The sequence below is a fragment of the Protomyctophum bolini genome (genome assembly GCF_963924005.1).
Source record: "Protomyctophum bolini genome assembly, chromosome: 14".
Taxonomy (NCBI): domain Eukaryota; kingdom Metazoa; phylum Chordata; class Actinopteri; order Myctophiformes; family Myctophidae; genus Protomyctophum; species Protomyctophum bolini.
This window is the reverse complement of record NC_137875.1, coordinates 31,944,416-31,971,414: the sequence shown is the minus strand read 5'-3', so window position 1 is coordinate 31,971,414 and position 26,999 is coordinate 31,944,416. Positions and strand designations below refer to the sequence as shown.

Below are 26,999 nucleotides of genomic sequence, written 5' to 3'. Positions count from 1 at the left end.
GCCATATACAAATGCAGACACATCAACAGACTATACATCTCGCACGCACATGAACGGCGCACGCACGCACACACAGTTGTGGTCTGTGGAATATATTTTATCTTTTTGAAGGCTTAATATAAATCTCTATAGGCTACAGTGTTTGAGCCCCCCCCCCCCCAATAGGCAGAAAGATAGAAGGGGTATAATGTGATAGATGACTTAATCAGCCCAGGACAGACTCTAAAGCAGATTATGAGACCCTTTTACGGTAACAGGGGAATTTAAGAGACTACTGTATGCCAAAAAGGATTAAATCACCGAAAACAATTCAGAACTGAGGGATCAAATTCAAGAAAACAACTTGACCCTGAAAGCACATTTTGTCACGATTTGCACGTGTCTTCAGCATCAAATGGACTCAATTCACAGCTACAGTCCACAGGGCAAGAAGAAGTGTTTTGGGCGGACGTTGCAGGATTTTGGTGGAAGTACCGCTCTGACGGATGTTCCGGCCCGACAGGAAGGCCGATAGTGTCTCTGCCTTAGGTTGTGACCAGGCTTTTCTCTTCGCAGATGAGTAAGTAAGCCTGGGACCGAGGCTAGCCCACACCCCACTTCTACCGACCCACGTCATATTCTGTGGTCTTTGAAAACCTATTGATCTATTCTATACCAATTTAAATCACATAATGAGACATTTGAATATGAGTCATTAGTGCCATGTGAGAACTGTGGGGAATAGGGGGGCAGATATGAATAAATAATCTCATACATGGTCTCTGAATCATTAGCTTCCATGGTAGACTGACCTTAGGTGCACATATTCATGATACTGTGTGTCTGTTAAGAAAAGCACAGTGGTGAAAATGCTTTGATGACATTAACCTTGCTTTTATCCTGCACTGTACATTGAACGTTTGGACAGATTGGACAAGTGTTGAAAGCCTCAACTGGATGTACTTTGAGGTGTTCAGTTTCAGCAGAGGTGTGAATTAGACAGCGCTGAATGATGAAAAGCAATGAAAGCTAAGACTATTAAGGAGATCAGGCAGAGCAGGCAACACAAGCAGCAGCCTACAGGTGAAACCACTCAAAGTGGAAATCATGCGAGGAAATGAAAATAAAACGCATCGTTGACTCCATTTATTTCTCAACTGATTTGACTCTAAAATGCTGCACAAAACACAACGGAGCTCCCACATGTGAGGAGCACAGTAGCCTTCAGTACTAAAGCAATGACTTTACTTCATAAGCAATTTCTATTTAGAGGTCTATCTAACTTATGGCAAGCTATATTATATTGTCATCATTATCACAGCTATGATAACTGTAATACATAGACAATTGCTTTCATGAAACGGTTCCCAAATAGATGTATTGTAAATAGCGGCGAGATATGCCCATGGCCCCATGCCCAACGTCAGTATGCAGAAAATATGCCCACATACAGTATGGACTAGACATACCAAATCCCCATTGTTAGGCAATGGTTTCTGTAGCGTGTGACACCAATAATTCTTTCTTCATGTTCATCAGTCTCATTCTGCTCTTTGTGATGAAGGCAAATAGATCTTTCAAAATGTAATTAAACCACACCTGGCATTGATGGTGTTTTTTTTTAAATGGTACCTTTTTCCAGACACCAGTAATCAAAGCATTTTACGATAACATAAAGGTTCATCAAACTGAGCTTACTGCAGCTGTCGTGTTGTCCTTTTAAGACTTTGCTCTATCCCGCCTTCATTGTTACAGTAAGCCTCCGGATATCAAAGTTCATCTTAAATTCAGTTGTGGATTTCACCTTGAACTAGGACGGACTCACACACATTACCGACAGACGAGGCTTCTGAAAGGCAAGCCGGTACACCACATTCATTTCCAATGGGCTTCATGCGCTGCCACGCCTATAACGCACAGTGATGGGACATTCCGACCCCATTTCTTCCATAGAATCTAGTGGATATGGAAGCTGCGCAGCTGTCGTGCACGTGAGCTCTTAGTTCAAACAAAAGTGATATAGGATTGTACAAAGAAGACATGTGGTTATTATACTATAGCTGTCAACCAAACAGATTGCAATATTTATGATTTTGTCCATGGAATCCAAGATGATGTGCAGATTTGTTTAGATGCGTGAAACTTTATGACATGCTTGTGATAGTTGATATCACATATATTGTCATATATTGTCTTGGCTGGTTAATTGGAAGCAGGCATTCAATTGATGCATTCAATTGATGCATGCCCCCACACCAACTGTTGTTACATGCCATTATCTGAACTGACTCATCATCGTCATGGTCTTCAAACTGAGGCCTAAAAAGGAATGTTGTAAAAGTGTGTGTGAGCGGTACTGTGCGGTCTGTGGCTGTGTGTGTGTGGCCGTGCATGTGTGTGTACTGTATATGTGCCTGTGTGACCATTCTAATGCAGCGCCGCAGGTGATAGGTGGAGGGGTTTAGGTGAAGTTGAAGGGATACATCACCCCTTTCATCTCTCTCTCCTGCCAACACCACTCATCAAAGAACACTGACTCACTGACACCCTGCTCCATTTCAATTTCGTCCACATCATGGCCCTCTGGGACACAAAGGAACATTAAAAAAAATGTTCGTGCACAGAGGAATCTTAAAATGATGCTGTACTGTTCCAAGACAAACAAAAGATACATGCTCGGTTTAAGAAAAGTCGATGTTCAGTCCGAATAGGAGGCTAAAACTATTTCACGCTTGTCATCTTCCGGGGTCTGTCAAAGAAGTCAGACAAAGAAGTGCGTGGAAAAAACTGGCCCAAAGTTCAGCTGTGAGAAATATCTCACACACACACACACACACACACACACACACACACACACACACACACACACACACACACACACACACACACACACACACACACACACACACACACACACACACACACACACACACACACACACACACACACACACACACACACACACACACACACACACACACACACACACACACACACACACACACACACACACACACACACACACACACACACACACACACACACGGGGTCCATGCATCAGTATAGTGTGTAACCATGGTCAGACATACTGTACAACTGTATATGATGCTTAGAAGTGTTTGTGTGTTCAGGGCATCTTTCAGACAGACTCGCACAACATCATCATCAGTGTGAGATCTTGTTAGTAGAAATCATGGGAACAACATTTTTGGTATATTTATTTAGCTTCCCACAAATTATTTGCTTAATTTGACCATGCAGTGCTATACAAACTACAGGAATAAACAGTGGTGGAGAGAGACAGATCTTCACCCTTGTTTTGCTTGATTTGGCAAAACATGAGAAAAAAGTGAACAGGAGATCTACATTAATTTTTTTACTTCACTACTACATGGATCCAAAAAAATCAGGTTGTCTAATAGTTCATCAAGAATTTAATTGATGTAATCCAATGAAAATAGGATCGAAACCAATAAAAAGTAAGGTGCGTCCGGGCTTTTATTTCAAATAAAGTTCACATATCGACCGACACCAGTGGCAATACGGATAAAACTTCAGTTTACTGTGCTGTCTCTGTGATTGAGAGGGATGGGGACAGCTGGGCCTCTAGGGGGTGACAAAGGGAGAGACAGGCACCAATCATAATGGTTTTATTAGCAGTGTTGTCAGCCATCTATTTTATACCTTATTATAAGTGACTTTGGGCTTGTTTTACTTTAAAGTTGGTTGTAAATTATTGGTGGTCGCAGGGAGTTTCTAAAGTTTCTAAAGATAATAACAAAATACATATTCTGATTCCAGGATCCCTGATTGATGTGTGCCACAGTAAATAACCTGATATGTACATCAATCTGATCAATAATTAATGAGATTTAATATGATACCATATGAGAATACAATACATAGAGGTCTGGTCTCAGCAGTCGGGGAGGGAACAATGAGATAGTAGTGGAACGTCCCCTATGGACATAAGTCTGGCCTGACATCTAGTCCTACTGTACATGATACTGGGAACCTCATCTAAGATACGGTCAGTTCCCATCCTCTGTTTAATGTAAATACCATAAATGTCAGGAACATCCCAACACTCAGTGGACTGACTGAGAAGTACTTACTACTGAAAGAGTCACCCTTTTTTACTTAAATCAGCAATGTAACCTTTTCACATCATCATAAAGTACAATGTTTATTGATTATTGTTTACATTCAGTTACAAATGGATAAATTAATACTGAGGATTTGATTGCGTATATCTTTTGTTTATCGTTTTCTTTCACAGAAGCATTATTTAAATACCGAGTTCGAAAATAATAAATGGTGGCATTAACAGCTTCTCTTAAATAAACCCCACAAGTAGATTGCGTATATCTTAAATTAACATCTGAGATATACACATCATGATATTCTACAGTAGGTGCTTTCCCACCTCATAACGCTGCGTGGTACAAATAATAAGGATAATAAGGCACACAACACCATGGACAGCTACACTGTAAAAGGGTTAGGGTATTTAAGTCCGAGTGTACATAATGGACAATAATCTACAATGTACTGTCACTGAGGCATGTCTTCTTGCTGCTTTCTGTGTGGCTAAATTATGTTCTGCATAGCATAAACTATGGTGAGATTATGGGGTACTTTATGAACCACTTAAACCCTCCAGTCTTAATGGAAAGAAATCACACTCGTGTGAAGTGAGGGGCGCCCAGTGTCTGCCACATAATGTCGAGTGGTTTTTCCTTTCCTTTTTTTTAGATAGACTCAGGGAGACAAAATACAACCAATTGTATGAGTTACATCATATTAACATACTACATAGTGCCACTTTAAGTGAACAGATATTTCTTTACATAAATGCTCATTAGAAAAGAACCCATATTAGTGTAAAGTTTGAAGCCAACAGACTAAATCGAACAAATAGAACGTCACCCAAACAATATCCTGCGTGCCTTTATTCTGTCTCTGCTCTGTTAGATCAAGAACAAATTCTCCTGAGGATGACTGCAGTCTGCAAGCGACAGCGCTGAATTAATGGTTCATTATGCCGTATGTAAGCAAACAGAGAGCCGGTGATGGGGGGAAATGAATTTAGGCCCATCCATGCCAGACATAACATCACTACAGAAATTAGAAAAGCACTCATGCAGCACTGGCTTGTGAGAACAGAAAATGTAAAATGACAGAATGCCAAATGTATTGACTATGTGAAAAAACACAAAATATATATAGAGCGTCCCCTTTCATGACGACGCCAGGCCCATGAAATATTTCCCAATGCATTTTTCCCATAGACATTACAAAAAGTAAGACCTTTTAAGCGTCGTACAAAGCCAACTCGAGTCGTGACAAATCATGACAATAAACACAACATTTTGGATCAAACAAATAATTACAAAGAAGAAAAACACGAAAAAAAGTGTTGTAACCTGCCGTTTTCTTCTTCTTTCTAATTATTTGTTCGGCCCGAATTTTTTGTTTGTTGTCATGATTTCTCACAACTCGAGTTGGCTTTGTACGACGCTTAAAAGGTCTTTAAATAAATACTTTTTACTCTATGAATAATTTCCTGGGCCCTGGTAGGGGGCGGGACTGCGACGCTCTATACCAACCCTGAAACGTAGTTAAGTCTCCATCAACAGCCAATAAGGGACCACCATTCTTACCCATGTACCTTAGTTACGTCATCAATAATGGTGGTCCCCCATTGGCCGACGGACAATCTTAATTACGTCACCATCAACAGCCAATTAACAAGTTCAACCCGATTTCCCAACATCGTCCATTAACAATTCCCTCCCAATCAATGTGATCTATTATATTGCATTACCCACACTGTACATCATTTCCTGTTCATAGATTAGAACAGGTAAAGCCCTAGTACTTTAAACAACTCAGAAACCCAAACTGCTCATTCATTGTGAATCTGATCTGTTGCTGCTCAGTTCTCCAGACACCACTTTTAAATTAACTTTCCATTTTCACTCAGGCCAGTCACTCTAATCCAGGGGTATTCAGTTAGATTAGGCCGGGGGCCACAACTGTAGAATGATTGTGTGTGGGGGGCCGCACAGTGTGCGCGCGAAGTTCTCAAAATGCTTTTTGTGCTCAAACACGAAGATTTATGTATATTTCCGCACAGTAATGAGCTGTATAGACATATTATCCTGCTATATGAAGATAGGTTGAAAAGTGGTCCTTTAATGATTACCGTCATTATGGTAATCTCACAATTAATATCGCACACACCATACCTGTAACTTTTATTAGCCCTCTTATTATTATTTTTTTCTAAATTCTTTCAGGGGACACAAAGGGGGCGCTCCGCGGGCCGCATGTGGCCCGTTGGCCGCCAATTGAATACCACTGTCTTTACCAGATCGTCTAACCACGTGCTCAGATGTTCAGGATACAAAAAAATGGCAGTTTCACTTTACGAGGCAGTAGGTACTAGGAGTTGAAACAGAAAGACGCCATACTGGTTAACTGGCTGCATAGATGGTCCGAATGTGACTGGCAGTCTGTGGTACCTAGCTTTACAACTGTGCCATAGCTATATGAATCGGCTTAATGTAACACTCCGTATGGGTTGGGCAACTTTGATGACGGAGAGGGCCACAAGTGACAGATTTGTTCCGCATGAGTCAAGGTACACGTGTAAACAAGATCCATGGCTTTTGGTCAAACGAGGCATGAGCTATGCCTGTTCAAAGTTTTAGTTTTCTAACGATTGTTATAGCGCCCCCCTTTTGGCTAATTGGAGTAAGACTGGTTTCAGCGCAAATTGAAACCAGTCTTCAATTTGCGCTCCTCTAACATACTGTAAAGTTTCATAAACATGTGACTCTGCATGTATGCAAGGGGATAATTCACTTTCAAAAACACTTTTGGTCATTTCATTATCTACTCAGGCTTATGTGAATTGTGAACACCCCAGACAGTTTTTAAGTTGCTGGATTCGTTATTTAGCTGCTGCTAGACCGGAACGGGCCTATAATAAATAGTCAAGCCCAATAGTGGTGGATGTCGATCATACATTTGGCACCAAACAAGATATCTCAAAAAGTACTGGCTGGATCACTATGGAGTTTTTATTGTATCTTCATGCTCCCCAGACATGGTATCCTACAGATTTTGGTGAGCCTGCTAGCAGGGCTTTCATAACGTCTTCTCCACAACTGTAGCACAGACGTATTTGTACAAGTTCACAGAAAAAAGCCTTCATGATGATTGAGAATTTGAAGCTGCAGATCAGTATTAAACCAGAAAAAGTGCCCCTCGGGGCACAGGTCTCCACCAAGCCAGGTCAGGTTGTGGCCTCCTGGTGGTGCTATAATAGGCCAATGTGAAAAGGGTGCCATTTCTTCATACGCATTTGACGGCAATTGGATGATTTGAGGCATTTTGCATTTTGTTCCATTTTGTTTAGCAAAAATCAACCTGTTGGTGGCGCTATAACAGGCCAATGTGAAAAGGGTGGGATATATTCCTCAGCCTAGTAAGAAAATGTGTGAAAGATTTCACGTAAATTGCACGCTGCGTTCATGATTTGCATGAGCACCGTGACCGACCCAAAACAATGAAAAATCTTAACTAGGTACAGACTCTGTGAGCACAGTCTCGCGATCGAGAAAGGCCGTCATAGGCAGACCTGTATCCCGAGAGAAGACAGACTATGCACCCACTGCACACAAAATGAAGTGGAAACCGAGCTACACTTCCTAACCATCTGCCCATTGTACCAAGACATCAGAGACACATACTTCCCACAGATTACAACCACACACGGAGGTTTTGAAAACATGACCAATGACAAAAAAACTCCCATATCTGCTGGGCGAAGTACAACAATGTGCAAACACAGCAGCAAGATTTGTGAGTTGCTGTGATAGGAGAAGGATATCAAATGGAACACAACCACCCTAAAGACTAATCATTGTGTATATTCCTGCACTATACCTGCATCGAGTGATCTTGGTACATAGAATTTGATCTATTGTAGATTCTGACCTTCAAATGTACATCATTTTTGTTTTGATTGTATTGCTGTATTGTTGTATTGTTCTTTCTGCTTTGGCAATGTAAACATATGTTTTCTCATGCCAATAAAGCCCTTTGAATTTAATTGAATTGATTTGAGGCTTTTGTTCAAAATGGGGCAATCTTGCAAACTTTGAAAGCCAATTATAGCCAATTAGGATGGAATATCAGACAGATCGGACTTGAGCACATGACTATAGAGATACTGTGTAACGATTTGTGAGATTTTTGGACAGAATCTGGAGGAGTAATATCAATCAGATAAAAAATGTGAAAAGCTGCCTCATGGTGGTGCTATAACAGGCCGTTCTGGAAAATGTGGGGCAGAGGTTCATCGTTGGCATCCAGGGAGTGTGTGTGCAACGTTTGGCATAGACCGGGTTAACAGTGCCAGAGATTAGCTGATAACGGACGGACGGAAGGACGGACGGACACACGGACAAAACATACAAGTGCAAAACATACTCTCTCCCCATGCCTTCGGCCTGGTGGAGACAATAACATGCTTCAGTAGTTTCTATCTCAAGGAAAGAGCTGTTTGCAATTCAGTTCACAATTGCAGACTGGAATGACTTGCACCGTTGGAATAATATATGCAAATTCTTGAATTGAATTGTAGGCCTGTTTAACTTATGGCCCCTGGAAACTTGTATACCATGTCAAATGAATTAGTATACCATATGGATCAACTCTTGTCATATTTGTGTAGTCCAACTTTCAGAACAGTGTTCACAAGGTCTCAGTATTTCAAGTTACAGAGCAACAGATGTTACCATTTGTTTAAACTCTGTGTGAATGTGAAGATAACAATTAATGGATGGCTGATTTGACACCAACAAGACAGATGGTTTATCTAGCAGGTTAAATATGGAGTCACTGATGTCAGTAGAGGACGTCTCCTTGACATGGCAGAAACCATCTGCATATGTCACACTGATGGATGGAGCTGGAACAGAGATCGAATGACCCACCGTTTGGACAAGCCTCAGGTTAGGTTTGACTCGTCCCACTGTCCTCGCCACTGACTGTCCTGTCCTCGGTTTGACTCATCCCCCAGGCCCTGTCCTCGGCACTGACTGTCCTGTCCTCGGTTTGACTCGTCCCCCTGTCCTTAGTGCCCACTGACTGATGGGACGCAATGAATGTGAACATACCGTACCTGTCCAATCATGAGGACAAGGCTTCAGCTGTGAACCTTTGTCTGTCCCGTGGGGGAGAATGGCTGAATCAATGTGAAGTGTGTAGTAGATTGTCACAGTAGATCTATCAAAGACGAAGGAGAGAACCTTGGGGTCGTGGTGACACAGTCCCGACTGTAAAAGGCAAGGAAAATGCCGACCCTCCGCTTAGCGTGGCGGCTCTTTTAGAAGTGTCTTTCTTTTAAAGACAGACTATGTTTCAAGTGAAGGGGTGCTAGGAATACCACTTAGGACATGGCTAAAGTTGGATTTATTCTTAGTCGTGCACCAGTGTCGCTCACCAAAAATAACCAATCTATAAGCTCACAACATGTTATGAGCTTGTAGATCTGCTATGTTCGGAGCACAGTATATCCAACCCTTAAAAAGGGATAGTTCATATTTTTTTTAACTTAAGCTGTATGAAATACTTGCCATTAATATAGTGGTTGCAACTGCATTAATTGATTGCCCGAGTCCCGTGGTGGGAGTTCTGCTCTGGTTTTGGTGAAATATTAAGTAGTTCCGGTCATTTTGTAGGGGGCACAGGGGGCCACGCATTAAAAGTAATTTAATCCACAAAACTAACGTCATTTGTATTGTTGACGCATTTCAAAATTTTGACCCCTCTATCACACGGAACTATGTTTTTGTGTCCATATCACTACGCCCACGTTCCACGTGATAGAGGGGTCAAAGTACACACTAATATTTTAGAAATAGGTCAACAATACAAATTATGTTAGTTTTGTGAATTCATTTACTTTTACTGCGTGGCCCCCAGTGCCACAAAATGACCGGAACTACTTAATATTGACCAAAACCAGAGCAGAACTCCCACCACGGGACTCGGGCAATCAAATAATACAGTTGCAACCACTATATTAATGGCAAGTATTTCATACAGCTTAAGTTAAAAAAAATATCTGAACTATCCCTTTAAGATGAGGGATTTCTCTTTTCATTGCTTGTGGCTCCTTTGATGCATTCTGTAATATATTCTCCTGCCTGCATTTGAAAACACTTTAGGAGTCAAACAAGTGAGTCATGCATAGGGGTCGGGTGTATAGAGTAGAGGTGGTGGTCAATGAAATCATGTCATTTCTAACAACTTCAAAGAGTGTTTGAAAAATCAAATTAGTAACAATTTGATATGATTGGAATAATAACTCTCTCCAGTAAGACTGTCATGGTCGGGTCTATTGTATAATGCATTATCCATGCATTTGCTTTATACACCCATTATAAATGTTTATATAATTATGCATAATGACTTATAACAAGGTTTATGAAGTACTATAAGTGCTGGTCAACATGCATTATAAGTTCAGCGGAACAGCACACCATGAACTTAGTCAGTTATAGTGTATTTGTTATAAGGTGTAACTTGTTATGCATAATTATAAACATTTATAACGAGTGCTATGAAGCCTTATACATCATAGCCATCATAAATAATACTAATAATACTAATAATATTATGTTCTCTGAGGTACCGTATTCATGTTGTCCTGTTGCATTAAGAGCATCTGCTAAATACCTATGTTTTGAAATTGTTAATAGTATTAAATTGGTAACTGCATTCAAATCCATATTTAAATTCCTGATTATATCATATTTTTAGCACTCTGAGATTCCCTGTGAATGAAAAATGCAATTATGCAATACAAATAAAATACATTAATATTATTATCATTACCATTATTATTATTATTATTATTATTATTATTATTATTATAATATGGAACATTTTAAAACCATCAAATTATGTAGTCATGCTGTCAAACGTCAAAACTGAATTTACCCACTTGATTTCTTTGCCTCGTATTATAATGACAATCACATCACTTTTTAGATTTTTCATTGCACCCTACACAGTAAATTCCTCAGTGCTAACTGCTAATGTATCCATTTGTAACTCAGAGTGTGCACAACATAACCAATGGTCCATTCTGGTTCCATTTCTCTCTGAGGCTAAGGCTAACTAAACATTTCAGAACAAGATAAATTGTGTTCAACTTCTCTCATAAAACTCAGCATGTCAAAAGAAGAACAGGTAAAATAATTTGTTTCTTGGTGCTTTTTAAAGGCCTGCGCTCTGGTCTGCCAAGATGCCGAAAAATGATCCAGCACTAACAAAGTGTCATTATTTTGGAGTCCTACGTACAATGTGGAACAAAAGGTGAGAAAAGCAGTTAAGACTTAAAAAGCCTCAAAGTATTTGTGCATCTGCAACCAGCATATCCCGTCCGAGTTGCAGGAACGCTCATCATGCCTCAAGAGTTTACCCAGTAAGACCTGAGGCCGATTCTACAAATGCCTTCAGTAGTTCTCACTCTTCTTGTTCTCAATTTGCATGTTCTCCCCGTGTCCCCTAGGGTAGGTACCCTCACAAAAACATGCAGTAATCCTGGTCTCTAAAACTATACCTCCCCCTGGCCAGCCGGGGCGCCTGATGGAGGGGAAAGGAACTGGTCGGAAAAACGTGTTCCCTCCACGCGCTACATCCGGCCAGGGAAATACCACTGGCTCCCCGTCAAACACAGAATCGAATTCAAAGTACTTCTCACCACCTACAAGTCACTGCAAGTCACTAGGGCTTCCCCCTAGCTCTCCGCCCTCCTCGAGCCACACGCACCATCCCGCTCCCTCAGGTCCAGCGATGCCGGCCTCCTTGTGATCTCCAAGAAGATCAGGCTCAAAACCTGGGGCGACAGGGCCTTCTCCGTGTCCGCCCCTACCCTCTGGAATGCCCTCCCCAAACACATCCGAGATGCCCCTTCACTCCCCACCATCAAAACCGCACTGAAAACCCACCTGTTCAGATTAGCATTCCCTAGCTTTTAACTTGTAAAGCGTGTAAAGCGTCTTTGGGTATTAGAAAAGCGCTATATAAGTCCCAGATATTATTATTAAAACATTTAGAGTTGAGGAATTTAGCTAGTCTACAAACTTCAATGTGAAGACTTGGTGATGCCGTTTGCGGAGCAAGAACATCTAACAGACAGGTAGTTTACAAAGTTCGACTTCAACTTGAAGACACCAGAAACCCAAAAGAGGGCCCCTTTTTCATACTAACAATTAGCACCCCAAAAAGCACCAGTCAGGACAGTCAGGGAATCCCTTTTGGTGTTAGCATTATGTTATGCTTTAGCTATAATATAATATTATATAAAATAGCAGATCTACAAGCTCATAGTGCGTCACTGAGTGGCGCGCTAGCTTGTAGGTCTGCTATTTTTGAAAAATCGAAGAACGACTGACAGAAACATAGCTTTTTCAGAAAACTGTCAGGCTGTAGAAGACATTTTTTTAATCTGATCTCAGGTCAGAATGGGTTAAGAAGGATCGAGCCACTTGCATTACACTTGCATGTAAACAGCCTCTGACATGTCCTGATTATGATGTATGGGGGAGCGATGTGTTGTGCCGTTCTCAGGCAGAGCTGAGACAAAGAAGGATCCTGAAGGGTGATGTAGTTGTGCGCTGGTGTCATGCACTGAAAACTACAACCTACAAGCTCACAACGTGTTGTGAGCTTGCCGTTTTCGATGCGTGACAACGGTGCAAAACCAAGTACAGTATCAGATCTTACACAGCCAGGGAAGTGACTCAGACACTCCCTCACTCTGTTCCTAAAATAGCCATTTATCACTGTTAATTAATGACATCATATAAGGCCCTCATATCCAATAAAGCAAATAATAAACATCAGAGAGGCAACACTGGGGTCACAGAGTCATCTGGCTCTTGCTAATAAATACGGTGTGGTATCTGATGCAATGATGCATAGATACGCCAGTGGACTACAAACCATAAGTAGCCACTCTTATCTCTCAAACAAAGATATTTGATCCTTGTGGATAAGTTGTTGAATAGTCAAATAAACAAGTATGTCAAAGAGGAAAGATGAAAGGAAGTACCGGTAGTCATTCAACAATGGCTGACGTACTCTCTCAATGACACATCAAAATATCATGACCTCAAAATCATGACATGGAATGAAAACATTTATCACTCAACACCTCAAGTTTCAAAGTGCTTTATATTTTTAGGAATCAGAACCCAGTAATATATACTTAACACATCAACCTGATTTCATCAACTTAGCTGACCGTTTACAAAATAGTTTTATTTCTGTAAATATGGTTACATAAACTCAACTGCCATGCCTGTTTATGCAATAATACAACACGCTTAGGCTATGATTACATTTCAAAGACACAGAGAGGGTGCCATACCAATAAACCTGTTTTTTTTTAATCCTTTTACTAATGTGGTTCTGCAAAAAGCCTCTGCGTGGATGTGTGCCAAGGTGTTCCATCCCTCTCTTACTCCATAGTCTGTGCTTTGTCCCCGAGACATTGGTGAAGGCTCATTTACACTTTACCGCGCCACTGTGTCGCTCAATGACAATGGCAGTTCAAATATGCCATTGTTGTGTGATTAAGTGTAAATTAAACATAAATAGAAATGTTGCTGCTGTCATAGCACTGTGCCACAGCACCCCAATTTCCATAATACCTCCATATGAGCTCAGCATGCGGTCTAGCCTGACTCAACATTGGATCAGAAACTAGAAAAACCACCTTTAGCTTCCCTTTCACGCAGAGCGTTCGATAAGAGTCTGCATGTCAGAGGGTTTCCGCGGCCAATAAGGATGAATGCACCACCCCTTAAAGCTATCCTGGTGGTGATACACTCTTCTCCAGAAAGCTTTTATGCTGTGCCAATTCCCTGTCATTCCAGGGATGATCTCCAGATTATTAGCACTAGCTGAGTAGAGGTAATCCCTGGGGAAGCGTTTATTTCCGCCAATCCATGCACACCAACCAAAGTGACTTTGAAAATTGCTGGAGTGGAACCCAACACAGGTGCTTTCTCAACAGTCACATTCCAATTTCACGATTCTTCATTATTAATTTACATTGTTTACAGAACATAATACCGGTATGCATTCTGTAGCACTATTCTGTGTTAGTTTATGACTTCAGAATGCAACTGCCTGATTCCTACAAACACTGTCTCCTTTTTATTATAATAATAATAATAATAATAACTATAAAAAATAATTTAGAGAGAGAGACACTGAGACAGACAACTTTTCCCATTCTTTTTACTTAACATCCACCCTATCTTGGCTATCCTGTTCACTGATAATAGGATTACTACGTCACAAAGCAAAAGGTAAAGGATGCAATGCATGAAGGATCTATAAAAGAAAGCTATGCATGTCCCTATCTACATCAAACTGCCTATGGCGAGAGAGTATGTTTTGCACCCCGTCTGTCCATCTGCATACAGCTAGTGTTGGCCTTTCAGATGGGCCTGTCATAGTGCCACCATGAGGCATATTTTTGCAAAACACATTTTGTGATATTACTCCTACAGATGTTGTCCAAAAGATTTGTCCACGATTCAGTACATACCATCTCTATCAACATGGATCTGTCCGATTATCCATATTCCATCGATCCCCATTGGCTAAGACTGGCTTCCAAAGTTTGCAGGATTGGTTCAACTCATGAACACAGCTTGCAATTTCCATGAGATTTTGCATGCATATTTTCAGACTAGGCAGAGGAAAAAATGGCAGAGACCTGTGCTCCAAGTAACGTCATAGCTAATCCAACTGATGGATTGCGACGTGTACACACGTCCTTTCATTGATATCAAACAAAAATATTCAGAGTGTGCGTGTGTGTGCATGTGTGAGAGAGACAGACTGTCTGAGGCAGTCTGTTGTAGAGGACTGTCATCTTGCTGCTGTCCCCATGATCAAACCATTACAATTCCATTGCTGCACTTTCTTACAGTACTGTGTCACTGTCACTTGCTGTGTGTGACCATCTCTGACTCACTGCCTAAGGGCTACACGTTCTGGTTGACTCGCATTAATTGTCGGTACGGTGTACCCAGAGGGCTCTCTCTAGCTTAGCTGGTACAATTTGTAGAGCGCTCTGACAGACATGTCGATCATACTGAGATCAGGGGAAGCAAGAACAAAGCCTTTTGGATTCATGAACTTCCATGATCCACGAGGATGGGGCAAAACCAACTTTGACAGCTGTTTCGAAGGGAAACGAGACAATCAATAGGACTGCTGGCCTGAGTCCACTTTGGACAGTCGGACAAATTGACTGTGACTGAGGTGTGGGGAAAGGCTATATGGCAAGTGGGCACTGACAGGTGATGAAAATGTGATCGACATGACATTCTTAAGAGTGATATTTGGCATAGCCTTCAAGTATGTTTAAGAATAGAACAATCTCTGGGGTTGGATTAGGCTAATATTATTCAAACCAAGAGAAGAGATCTATTGAAAATTTACAGCAGACCTTCCGATTCTACAAACCATGTTTGTCGTGTGACATTCAACACAGGACTGACTCCAGCATCCGGTCAGACTCTATAACCCTTTATCAGAGATGGAGGTCACTGAGGACAAACAGAATGGCATTATGCTCAAAATGCATTATGTGCAGAGGAGATAGCATACATATGTCGTTATGACAGAGATATTGCATTTATTCATTTATGCAGTATAAATCCTGTGGCAACAGGACAGAAATGTATAAACAGATTGAGGGTAAAACAAATCAGTCCTTTGTTCTTTTTTGACAAAATATCACCCCTCACTCCTAATTTAGTTGGACTACACATTTAAATATACTACTTGATATACTACTTACTCGACACACAGGAAGCATGCTTGATAAACTGTGTTATAAAAGGCAGCAGGCGGTAAGAAACAAAATAATCAGTTGATTACTTGTGACAGAAGTCAGGCAGCAACACTTAATTCAACTGTACTGGTATCCTAGTTTCTATAGTATATACAGATTAAGTTTATGATAGTATATTGTTTAGACTGATGTTTTACCTGTGATCCTAGTATACTGACGCACTAAATACTGTCTCTCTGCATTTGATGTATATGTTTACTTTGCTTATTGTAAGTCCTTTGGAGTGACTTCAAATAAGCCATTTTGTTTTGCTCCGTTTTGAACAAAATGTCACAAATCATGAACACATCGTGTGATTTCCTAGAAATTTGGCATTCACTTAAGATGAAATGCCAATTGAAAATGTTCAGCCTCATGGTGGCGCTATAACTGCCCTATTCATGATTTACCTATAATAACTGCACCAATCTGTGTAAAACTTTGTATGCACACTCCATAGAGGCCGTATGATTTATGTAAAACATTCTTTTATAGTACTCCTTCAGATTTTATCAAAATTTCAAGCAAATCGGTACACATGTATCTGTGATCAAGACGGTCTTTTTGATTTCTCATATTCCATCCTGATTGGCTAAGATTGGCTTCCAAAGTTTTCAGGAACTGACCAATATGTACAATATACTCCAAATACTCCGATTGCGGTGAAACTGTGCACGCATTCCCAGTAGGCTGAGGAAGAAATGCCACTTGACATTTTAAAAAGAAAAAACACTCCTATCCTGGTGCCTGACCTGTGCCCCGAGGGGAACTTTTAGTTCTAGTTTTCTCTGAAGTATTTGCCTATTATGACTTGGAAGCACTGAGAAAACTGACTTTCTTCGTCCTTTTTTCGTCCTTTTTTTTAACTTGAGTACGGTAGCGGTGGTCTCAAAAACATAAGGGAACGCCCCACCATCTGGTGATGTCATCAATTAGTAATTAGCAATTCTCAGCACCTGAGCTGTATTGTTTTGGAGCTCTTTAAGAGCAAGTTCTTGGTCTGTGAAAATCATATAGCACAGACGAATGTCTTAGGACCGAAACGTTTGCTTTTTAATTGCACTTTGAGCACAGAGCATGATAAAAGGCTCACTTTGAGCACAGAGCATGATAAAAGGCTCTTTCTGCCAACGTTTCCCTATTATGACATGACCATAATAGGGATGCTAGGGTTCATGTGATCAATGAGAGAGCATTCCACTGATCTCAGACATGTAGCATCTTTCTTTCTTTCACTTATTTTGTTCTTTATTCTAACATGTCTGTAGCAAATATCATTGTGTTGACTATTAATCCACTGAGAACGACTGTCAAGGCGAAGGCTGTGAACAAAGGGTAACTGCTGCCACATAAATTTTTCACAACACACTTGACACTTGACACACTCGAAAAGTCCCAGTGAGTGAGGAGAACTACTCAAAATTAGGATCACAATGGCCCAACTCGTTTACTAGTCTGAGGCAAACTTTAAGGCCTGCCTTTTGATGGGTGAAAAAACCCAGGCTTCCAATTACAAAGCAATCTTTGGCTAAATCAATATTTTGTGCTGTACATCCACTCAGACTCTGAGAATAATAAACAAGCTATCAGTGGAAGAGTTGAAAATCATTGAGCAATTAGAGTTTGGGCTCTGTCTATGAAGCTTCCATTAATTTATTATCACCATCTCTCTCTCTCTGTCATTTTATTTAACTCTGAGACAGAGAGTGTACCCTTATGGGTCCATTTGGTTACAATTGTACTCTCAGAGTACAGATATTGCCGCCTATCCTCCTATAACCTCCTACCCCTGCACTGCATCACTCCACAGTTGTGCTCAGGAGCTGGAGCGCCTTTTTTATTTTCTTCAAGTCTTATCTTTCTCTCTCCCGATATAAAAGTATAGCATTGAGCACCCTGAAGCTATATACATTTTTATACATCTCTTTCATTTCTATAATGTCTCTCCATTCCTGTGACTTCCTCTCCTTATCATTGTCTCTCTCCCTCCCTCATAATCTCTTTTTACTTCGGCCCCATTCCTCTCCAACTCTTCAGAGAATTATGGACAGCCAGTTCTTATTGATTTATTTACACAGAACAGACAGAGAGGAGACCTTAACTTAACTTAACTTCCCTGGAAAGGGAAGAGGAGAGGAGAGGAGAGAAGAGGATTGGAGAGGAGAGGAAAAATGGGGTGAGTGGATGACAAAGGAGGCAAGGCAAAATAGAGAGAATGACTCAGGAACTCAAGAGGTGGGTGAGAGAGGTAGAGAGTGATACAAAGGGAAGAAAAGTAAGAATGGAAGAGAGATATAGACGGACAGACAGACATAATTAGAAAAAGTTAGACAAAGTGTAGCTTGTAGCTAGCTCAATAGACATATTCAAGCATATCTGTAAATACCACCGTGAATGTCAACACCATGTGGACTGTTTCCTATTACAACATTTACAGTCACGGTGGCTGCCAGAGCCAAAGACACAATGCCGCCCGGAGAGTTATGTAGACCGAAACAAACCCTCTCTCATGTACATACTGTACATAACATCACCGACATCTACTCAGCCTCCATACAGACTCCACCATGCCCTGTGTGCCTGACCTTTGAACTGGCTCCACCATTCCATTATCTTGATTCGTGTGTGTGAATCGCTGCGTGCTGAACATACACAATATCCGAAGGCAAACACAGAGCGCGATGTTAACAGCCCTCCAGTGAGCACCGTATTGCCACCCCTGGGAACAGTTTCAGTTAAGCCTGGGTAAGGTAAAGGTCAATGAATTATGAGCGTCACTCTGACACACACACACACACACACACACACACACACACACTGTGTGTTAACGAGAACACGTGTGTTTTAACACACGTGTTTGAATGTATATACCGGTATATATATATATATATATATATATATATATATATATATATATATATTCAGCCCCATTCATGCTTTTTCATTTTTAATTATTCTGACAAATACATCTTTTGTCCAGGAGGCTCTGGCCAAAAATAGCAGATCTGCACTTAAAGTAATTGAATCAGTATAAACCTGGTGTCCCTATATTGGGAATGGAATTATATGGGCTTTTTATTTCTCTCTCATAATAAATAATCAAAAATGTCTGAAAATAGTGAGAATAGCGCCATGCTGAATGTGTAGATAGGCCATGAGGGAATAAAGCCCTAATCCCATGGGCACTGTTCATTTATAGCATCCACTGCTCTAAGTTGGCATGGGTAAATAGAGAGGGCGCTTCATTGCATATCCTTGCCTGTCTCTTTCGATCTCTCGCCTCTGTCACTATTGAAAATGGTAAAACAAGGACGAAAAAGGTGAGAAAGGTGAGTAAAACGGGTGGAGATGCGTGCTGCGAACTTGTAGATTGGGTTATTTCCACCGTGCGACACCATCGTACGGCAGAGTATAAATTAGGTCAATACTGTACCACTATGATGACTGTTCCATGGAACAGTATACAGTAACAAGGCAATATGTCTTATTAGGCCACTCGAGTCTGTTGGTGTCTCTGAAGCTAAGCAGGCCACCGTGTGAACATGGTACTGCAACAGTACAGTACACAGTAAAAACCTCAGTGTTCATTTCATTCTGAGAGTGTAAAAATGGACCTGCATGGTGGTTTTGGGTTCACCTTTACACTCTCTCCGAGTTAACATTGAGGCTTTTACTGTGCAGCTGGCCAGAGAGGAGAGACAGAGATGGAGACAAGGAGACGACTCAGTCACCTCATACTTTAATCACAGCCTAACTGGGGGGCGGTTATACTGTCTGTCAGTACCATTGATTTCTTTTCTTTTTTTATAGCCTATTGTAAATCAAGGGTGTGTCCAGCATTTATGAATTGGTGATTGATCAGCAGCCTCTCTATTTTGATCACACTTTTTCGACAGAGTGAACAGCTTCTTGAAATCTACTGTAGGCACGGCACGTTTTATTTAGTATCGCACCAATTTCTCTCACACACACACACACACACACACACACACACACACGCGCGCGCGCGTTGGCCAATGAAGTCACTCCACACCAATTGTGTTTGTATAGATACCTCGTAGACGCTCGACAACGCCGGATGCACCGCGGTGGAATCAACCCCCTAGATTCTGTGGTGGTGGGCAGGTACCATGGTACCACCAGAGCACCTCACTTTATTTTATATAATGTATTTATTATTTATTTTACAATTTTAAAATTGGAAGTCAAAGGTGGTCTGATTGTGCTGAAGCCGTGCCCAAATATCTGAGTTTGGCATCACAGACATGAAGTCAGATATCCCCAGGAGTCATGCTGCTTCTATTATCTGTATTTCAAACCCACAACAGGTGTTGTTAAACCAGACAACCAAGACCGCATATCACCAAAATGCCACAGCATCAAGTCATCCAACTCCATTGTCTGAGAACATTCCATCCTATTATGGCACAGCTCTGCTGTACTGAAGAGATTTCCAGCACATGATCTAGAGATGTTCCCTGCATGGAACAAAAGAGGAAACATCCATCCCACCCCATGTGAATGATAGTTTTACACATTGGACCGCGGCAGAAAAGCCTGCGCCCGCGTGCTCTCTAAAGATAGGCATGCTAGGAGCGCTGTTTGGCTCTGCTGTGTTCTGGGCGGCTATGAAAGTGGATTAAACCAGCTTTAACATCAAGACGAGCACTAATGAAGCCCAATGGGGGAGTTAGCCAGTCTGTTTGTCCAGCTGACTCCTGTTAAACAGCCATCACCGTCTGCCTGCTCTAAAAGTAGCTTGACGGCACCTGTGTATGCTATGACCTGTCTGTTCAGCCTACAAACCAGCATGGTAAGCAGTAAGCACACACAATGGAAACAAGTCCAAAACTTTGTGTTATCCTTTTACCTAAATGTCTAACTGTAGTACCTTGTGCTGTTTACATCTGACTAATAAAGTATTCAATCAATGGCCTGCCAGATAAATCTACATTTGTCTTTCAGTGGAATCCTATCATGAGGGAATGTCAAATTGTCTACCGGTAATTTTGTTATTTCATGATATTACAACCCAAACTAGAAATGCAGTCTGTCGAGATGCCAACTTGAGCCTTGCACACAAGTAGGCCATGGCATGTATGGCCTACTTGTACGCAAGCAGAGTGCGCCATGAGGTGCGCTCACCACTGCTGGTACGACTGCTGCTCTGAGTCCTAAAGCTCTCTGCTGCTGTCTGGGTACATGAAAAAACCGGTGCAACCATGGATTTTACCGATGCAAGCACTCCGCAAACGATGCATCGCGATTTCACCCGTCAATTGTATCCGATAAATGTACAGTGAATGAACCGATGACATTGATTTCAAACATATTGACAATCCCTACTCAGGACTCATTCATACTACGAAGCATAATGGTGTACAAAGGCTTCATACAAATTCCATACAAATGTATTATAAGGATAAAAACCTATTAACCATTGTACCAGACTACACTAGTGATGCACTGTAGTAATCAAGCATCAGTAATTTTCCTCATCATCATCATCTATTTAACTCACGACCATGATCACATGGTTTGGAGCACAGATTCATAAAAGTATACAATCAAAAGTGAAAAATGCATTACAGATTACACGATATACATAGAGACATATCGGCTTTCCCTATGTGTACAGTGGAAGAACATTTTTCAGAAAAGCACCCAATTTATAATTACAGTACTAGTAGTTTTAGCAATTAATTTAAACATAGAAGGGTGGGTAATTTTTTTTAATTTGGCTGGTATTTTTGTCTGAAATTCATAATGCCAGTATTCTTACATTCCAACAAAACATTATACTCATCTCCAATTCTGGCTTCATTACATAGGTTACAAATCCTCTGACTTCTTTCCAGTCCTTTATATCTACAGATGACCATTGGTCAGAAGGTAATTTTCTAATTTGAACTCTTGTTTGTATTCAACATAGATGTCACATGATGTCATACTATTGAGTTCACTTTGCCACTTTTGCAAAAACTGGTCTTTCAACATTTGTTCGACAGTTCGCTTCAACCAGTCAATGTTATTACATTTCTGGGTCAACCAAATGTAAGACATACCACAATCATCCAGTATTTTCTTCACCTGTGCAACCCAAGGTGACACATGGGCACCTGTGTTGAACAGGTTAAGCAGACAGTCGTACATTCCTCAACAATCTTCCTCTTCCACTGAATACAAGATCCTCTCTTCAACATGTGTTCAAATGCTAAGGTACTGTGTCCTCCACAGGTGAAGAGTGAAGACATTCAAGTTTACACAATAAAAAAAGAGCAATTGTTTTCATATCTGTGTGTAAAATATACAGGACATAGTTTACCAAATTACATGTGTGAACACTGGACAATATAACCTGACTCTGCCAGATCCAAGAAGCTATGGACAATAGGCCTACACATTTGAAGTATTTGCATGGAGTGCATACATACCTAATCATTTTAAATGCACAGGGGGAGGCGTTGTTGCGAGACCTCATTGATTAATTTACAATGGTCATGAGGCAGAACAAGTTGCCTCCCGGCAAGGCAGCATCGATTCAGGGCATAAGGTGGATCAAAGGACATGGCAGTAGGTATTCCCAATTCCCATCCCAGTTGGAATCACTTACATTTCACCTTAATCAGCCATGGCCCAGCATAGGCGCTACCGTATATAGGCAATCCTTTGCCCAGGGCCCATGTGAGAAAATCATAACAATGATCAATACGCCAGTGGCATCGTGCACACAAAACCATCCATCACTGGAGGAAAACACCAAGATGCATTAGTTCACTAATACTGACAGCAGCACACGCAATACATCAATGCACAGAGGCTGTTGCTCACTCCCCACCATTGTGTCGCTCTTCCTCTCCGCCCCCCATATTTCTCTCTCTATTCTATCTTCTCCCTCCTAGCCTCACCCCTCTAACACTAACAGAAGAGCACACACATTTCACTCAGTCAGAGTTGAATTGACATTCAGGATTTTACAGAACGGCAGGAGTATGAACTTCACAGGATGGAGTGTACAGTAGTACATATAACCAATGGATAATGGCTGTATTAAATGATATATACTAGCTGTAGCCTACACATTAATAAATAAATAAAAGATATGTGCAGAGTTTTTACAATACCAAACATAAACTTAAGTGAGTTTGTCTGTATAGTTCCAGGTTGACGTAAGGGCAAGGCCACTGCTGCAACCCTCATGCTCACACTCAATAGATTCTGTAATAAATAATTGCAGCCCCATGGGACATATTAAAGGAAAAATATTTGTTCCCTGGCACAGATGTCATTGCCTCTGTTCATACTCATTATCCTTCACAAAGTAAAAATGCCCCAGGTCCATGAGAGGGAACAATTCTTTGCTTTGCCATTTTTGGATATTGTAAATAAGCAGGTAACCCCAATACATGAAACCCTACCACTTGACATGTAAGGACACAATGATTTGTCTTACTCCCTGCAGCAACGGTTATCCATATGATACCCCATTACGAAAATACTATAAAAAGGTATCACATAGCAGCTGTCTTTGAGGTCAGTACTGTTATTCAACTTTTAAACTGCCCTTGGGCTTCAGAGGCTGCGTAGCGGCTACAACAAAACAGTGTTATATGATGGGAACAACTCTTTTGCGTGCACAGGATGCTGACCAAAAGCAATTAGACCCTGCAGCACTTAATTGTTTCCCAAAATTCCCAGAGCTTTAAACACGATATGAACTTGCATGCGCTTTGGTCACATCGTATGAGTTGGCGAGGTTCTATCCTGAAAACGCTATTTAAATATAGGCCTACTGTAATGGATGCATATATACGCGATATATTCACATTTCATAAATTATCTAGAGACGTTACAAAATAAAGCGCCAGCTAAAAAAATAAACAACTTTTATGAAACAAAACAAATAAGTTATTCTCTTATCGCACACGTATGGCTCTTTTACTTACCTCATGATGGATCAGAACAAGCATATAGGGACTCAGGGAGACGGTAATACGAAGAAAGTCCACTCCAATTTGTCACAGATCCATGACAGGGGTGGCAATAGCTCAGTCCAAACTAATTCGTGGTTGAATCCAGGCGTTGGGCAGTCTTTATCACGCTCTACCTGCATCCGTGGTCTGTTCGCCGGTGCGCGCCCCTAACAGCTGTGGTGACCGGTGTTCTCCAGAACAGTGGGACTGGGATCTCCAAGAGAGCGCACAAGAAGCGTTTCAGGGTGCAACGCGCGATTGGCCACAGGGCCAGTGACGCACCGGCAGGTGGCACACCCGCTGTATAAAAATGTGAAGACGTTCATTCATTCATTATGTCGTCGTCGCGTCGTAGTAATAGTTGTGGTTCTTGAATCTTAAGACATTAGTAGCCTATCTGCCTGGCTATACGGTCCAGTGTACGCCTCTATACTACGCAGTGTCGCAGTCGGGGACTCGAGTCGGGGGAGAATCACAAGAAGAAAGCTCCCAATTCTAACTAAACTCATTCACAGTGACACACCCTAGCTAGCGCGCGTTTCCAAATTAACGCAGCTGCTGATTGTCAGAAATGATCAACTCCTACGCCCACGTGTGTTGTTTTCATAGAGGGGGGGGTTGTTTTACGCACTTTTATTTGCTGCTCCCATCACTCACATTTTTTCATCATGAGATTTTAGAGTAGGCTACCACTAAATTGTCTCACAATTTCATAAAAGCCAATATTGAATGTTTTATTTAAAAAAGGCTAATGTAAAATAAATGCAAAAAACAGCTGATGCAATAGTAATAGTGCAAAGGATCTTTATAGGACACACTCATTGGCAAAAAAAGTATAATGTCTTTTTTAACCTTATTTGAAATTGATGAAGTGGTATAATCTGGACATGAGAGAGCCAATATTATTTACATTATACTGTACACTACAGTAGGCTACAGTAGAATTACAGCAAAATTGTTGCTTATTCCTAACTTTGTAATATGTAGCTAGTGCTGTTGAACATGAACAAATAAGTTAAAGTTTCTGTCTGTCTGTCTGTCTGTCTGTCTGTCTGACTGTCTGTCTGACTGACTGACTCCGTTTGTTGGCCATGGGGTGACCAAAATGAGGAGGGTTCATTGTTTCATTCTGAATGAACAAGTTCCATGGAAATCTAAAAACTTGATTTTTAGATTGCTTGGGTTCGCAATTTAATGTTGTGATTCTGTCTCCAGACAAGGAAAGTTTGTTTTGTATAGTTATATAGGCCTACTTATTTACCGTATTATAAAATGAAAAGTTTATGTGATGAATTGAATGAAGGGAAGGAGGATTGAGGGGATGAACGGCTGTGTGAGAGAGGATGAAGGGGTGATGGACAAGGGCAGATGAGGCGTGAGAGATGTCAGGTGTAGTAAGAATTTTATCAGGCATGGTTCCTCCTGATCATATACCTATTGGACAGCACATTTCACCAAGGCAAGTGCTTTACACTGTGAACCTTCTTGTGCAAAACAAACACATTATAGCAACATTTTAGATTTTTTTGACTAAGGTGTTTATGCATGTGGATGATTCTGGACAGTCACACTATACAGATAAAGTTTGTCAATGACCATACATTTATCAAACTACTACTGTATGTGAAAACCAAAATTCCATTATTATTATTGTAATTCTTTATTTTTTCATAAAGTAGAAATTCATGGAATTGTATAACTTATTATATAAATAAACATTATAGGCTACTGTAGAAGAACAAAGTCGGAACACAGAACTTAATTGTGTTTTGACATTAGTCTGAGCAATTCAGGCAGCCAAAGCAAATGTTTGAATCAATTTATTACAAACACAAATAAGAAGTGAATGGTAATCCTTGGAGGAATGTGTAAGCCAATTAGGGCCAGTGGTGGGGACTTTGGGAACAGGGTCTCACAGCGCTTCCTGCTCAGGTCGACTCACTGTACAACAGGCTCTCCACTCACATTTCCTGTTCACAGCATGGTATTCTGATGAAAATATAGAATGACGAGAAGACATGGGGAGGATCTTGCGTCGACTTCCTCAAACATTAACGATCATCATAATGCTGTGCTATTTAACCCTGTGTGTGTGTGTGTGTGTGTGTGTGTGTGTGTGTGTGTGTGTGTGTGCGCGCGCGCACGCGTACATGTGGGTGCTTGTGTGCACCCACATACGTTTCCAATTAGCCACAGCTTGCTTGCATCCTGGGAGAGGGGCACCAATCCCCACCAACTGGCCAGCCTGTTGATGTGTAAAAGTATCCCTTACATAATATAGTGTGTGCATTTCTGACACAAATTTGGACAGATAGCTATTTCTCTTTAAGAGGGTTGAGCTAATGCACATGTCTCCTGACTCCTGAGAGTGAATGGTTAAGATGCCCTGCACTGATTTGGTTAGCTAATGTAGTCTACTGTAGTTTATAGAGCAGTGCTGCTGTGCACCTATAGGATAACTGCTAATCTTTGATATCCTGGCATGTATTTGCAAAAGGAGCAAACTAATGATATAAATAAAGCAGGATAGAATGATATGGCAAATATTGACCTGAAAGTAATATGTTTGGTTTCTATGCCTACTGCAACCAGGTTTGATAGAGCAAACAGAAACAGACTCAATTGACATGGGCCACCAGGTAGTGAAGTTTCTGTGTGTGTGTGTGTGTGTGTGTGTGTGTGTGTGTGTGTGTGTGTGTGTGTGTGTGTGTGTGTGTGTTACTCTCTAAGAAGGATAGGATAGTCATGGGCCAGTATTTGCTTTTCAGATCATTAATAATGAGAAAGTAAAGACAACCCCGGACACTGGCTCCAGACCAGTAATCCTGGTCAGAGGGCCTGGATAAACTGACACTCTAAGCCCGGCCGCAGCATTTCCCTGTCCTGCAATTTCACACCGTCTGACCCCGTCTGATGTTGATAAGAGTCACCACAGCCGATCGGATCTGTCTGGCTGCATATAGGCCATTTCAGCCCTTCACATCCTGCATGGCCTCATCCTCATCTAAAAACTTGATTTTAGATTGTTTGAGGGTCTGTTTTTTTTAGATTGACATTACATGTTATAAAGTACGTGGCTAAATATTTTGTGCAGTCATCAGATATGG

The 26,999-nt window shown here is 41.1% G+C and overlaps 1 protein-coding gene across 1 annotated transcript in view; it reads right to left on the bottom strand.

Moving 5' to 3' along the window:
- chrm3a (cholinergic receptor, muscarinic 3a) overlaps positions 1–23,992 on the bottom strand; it is an 88,286-nt gene extending 64,294 nt beyond the window's left edge. Inside the window, exon 1 of the mRNA XM_080781825.1 lies at positions 23,866–23,992. The gene's annotated coding sequence lies outside the window, so the exon portion shown is untranslated. The remainder of the gene's footprint in view (positions 1–23,865) is intronic.
- Between the last annotated feature and the right edge of the window lie 3,007 nt (positions 23,993–26,999).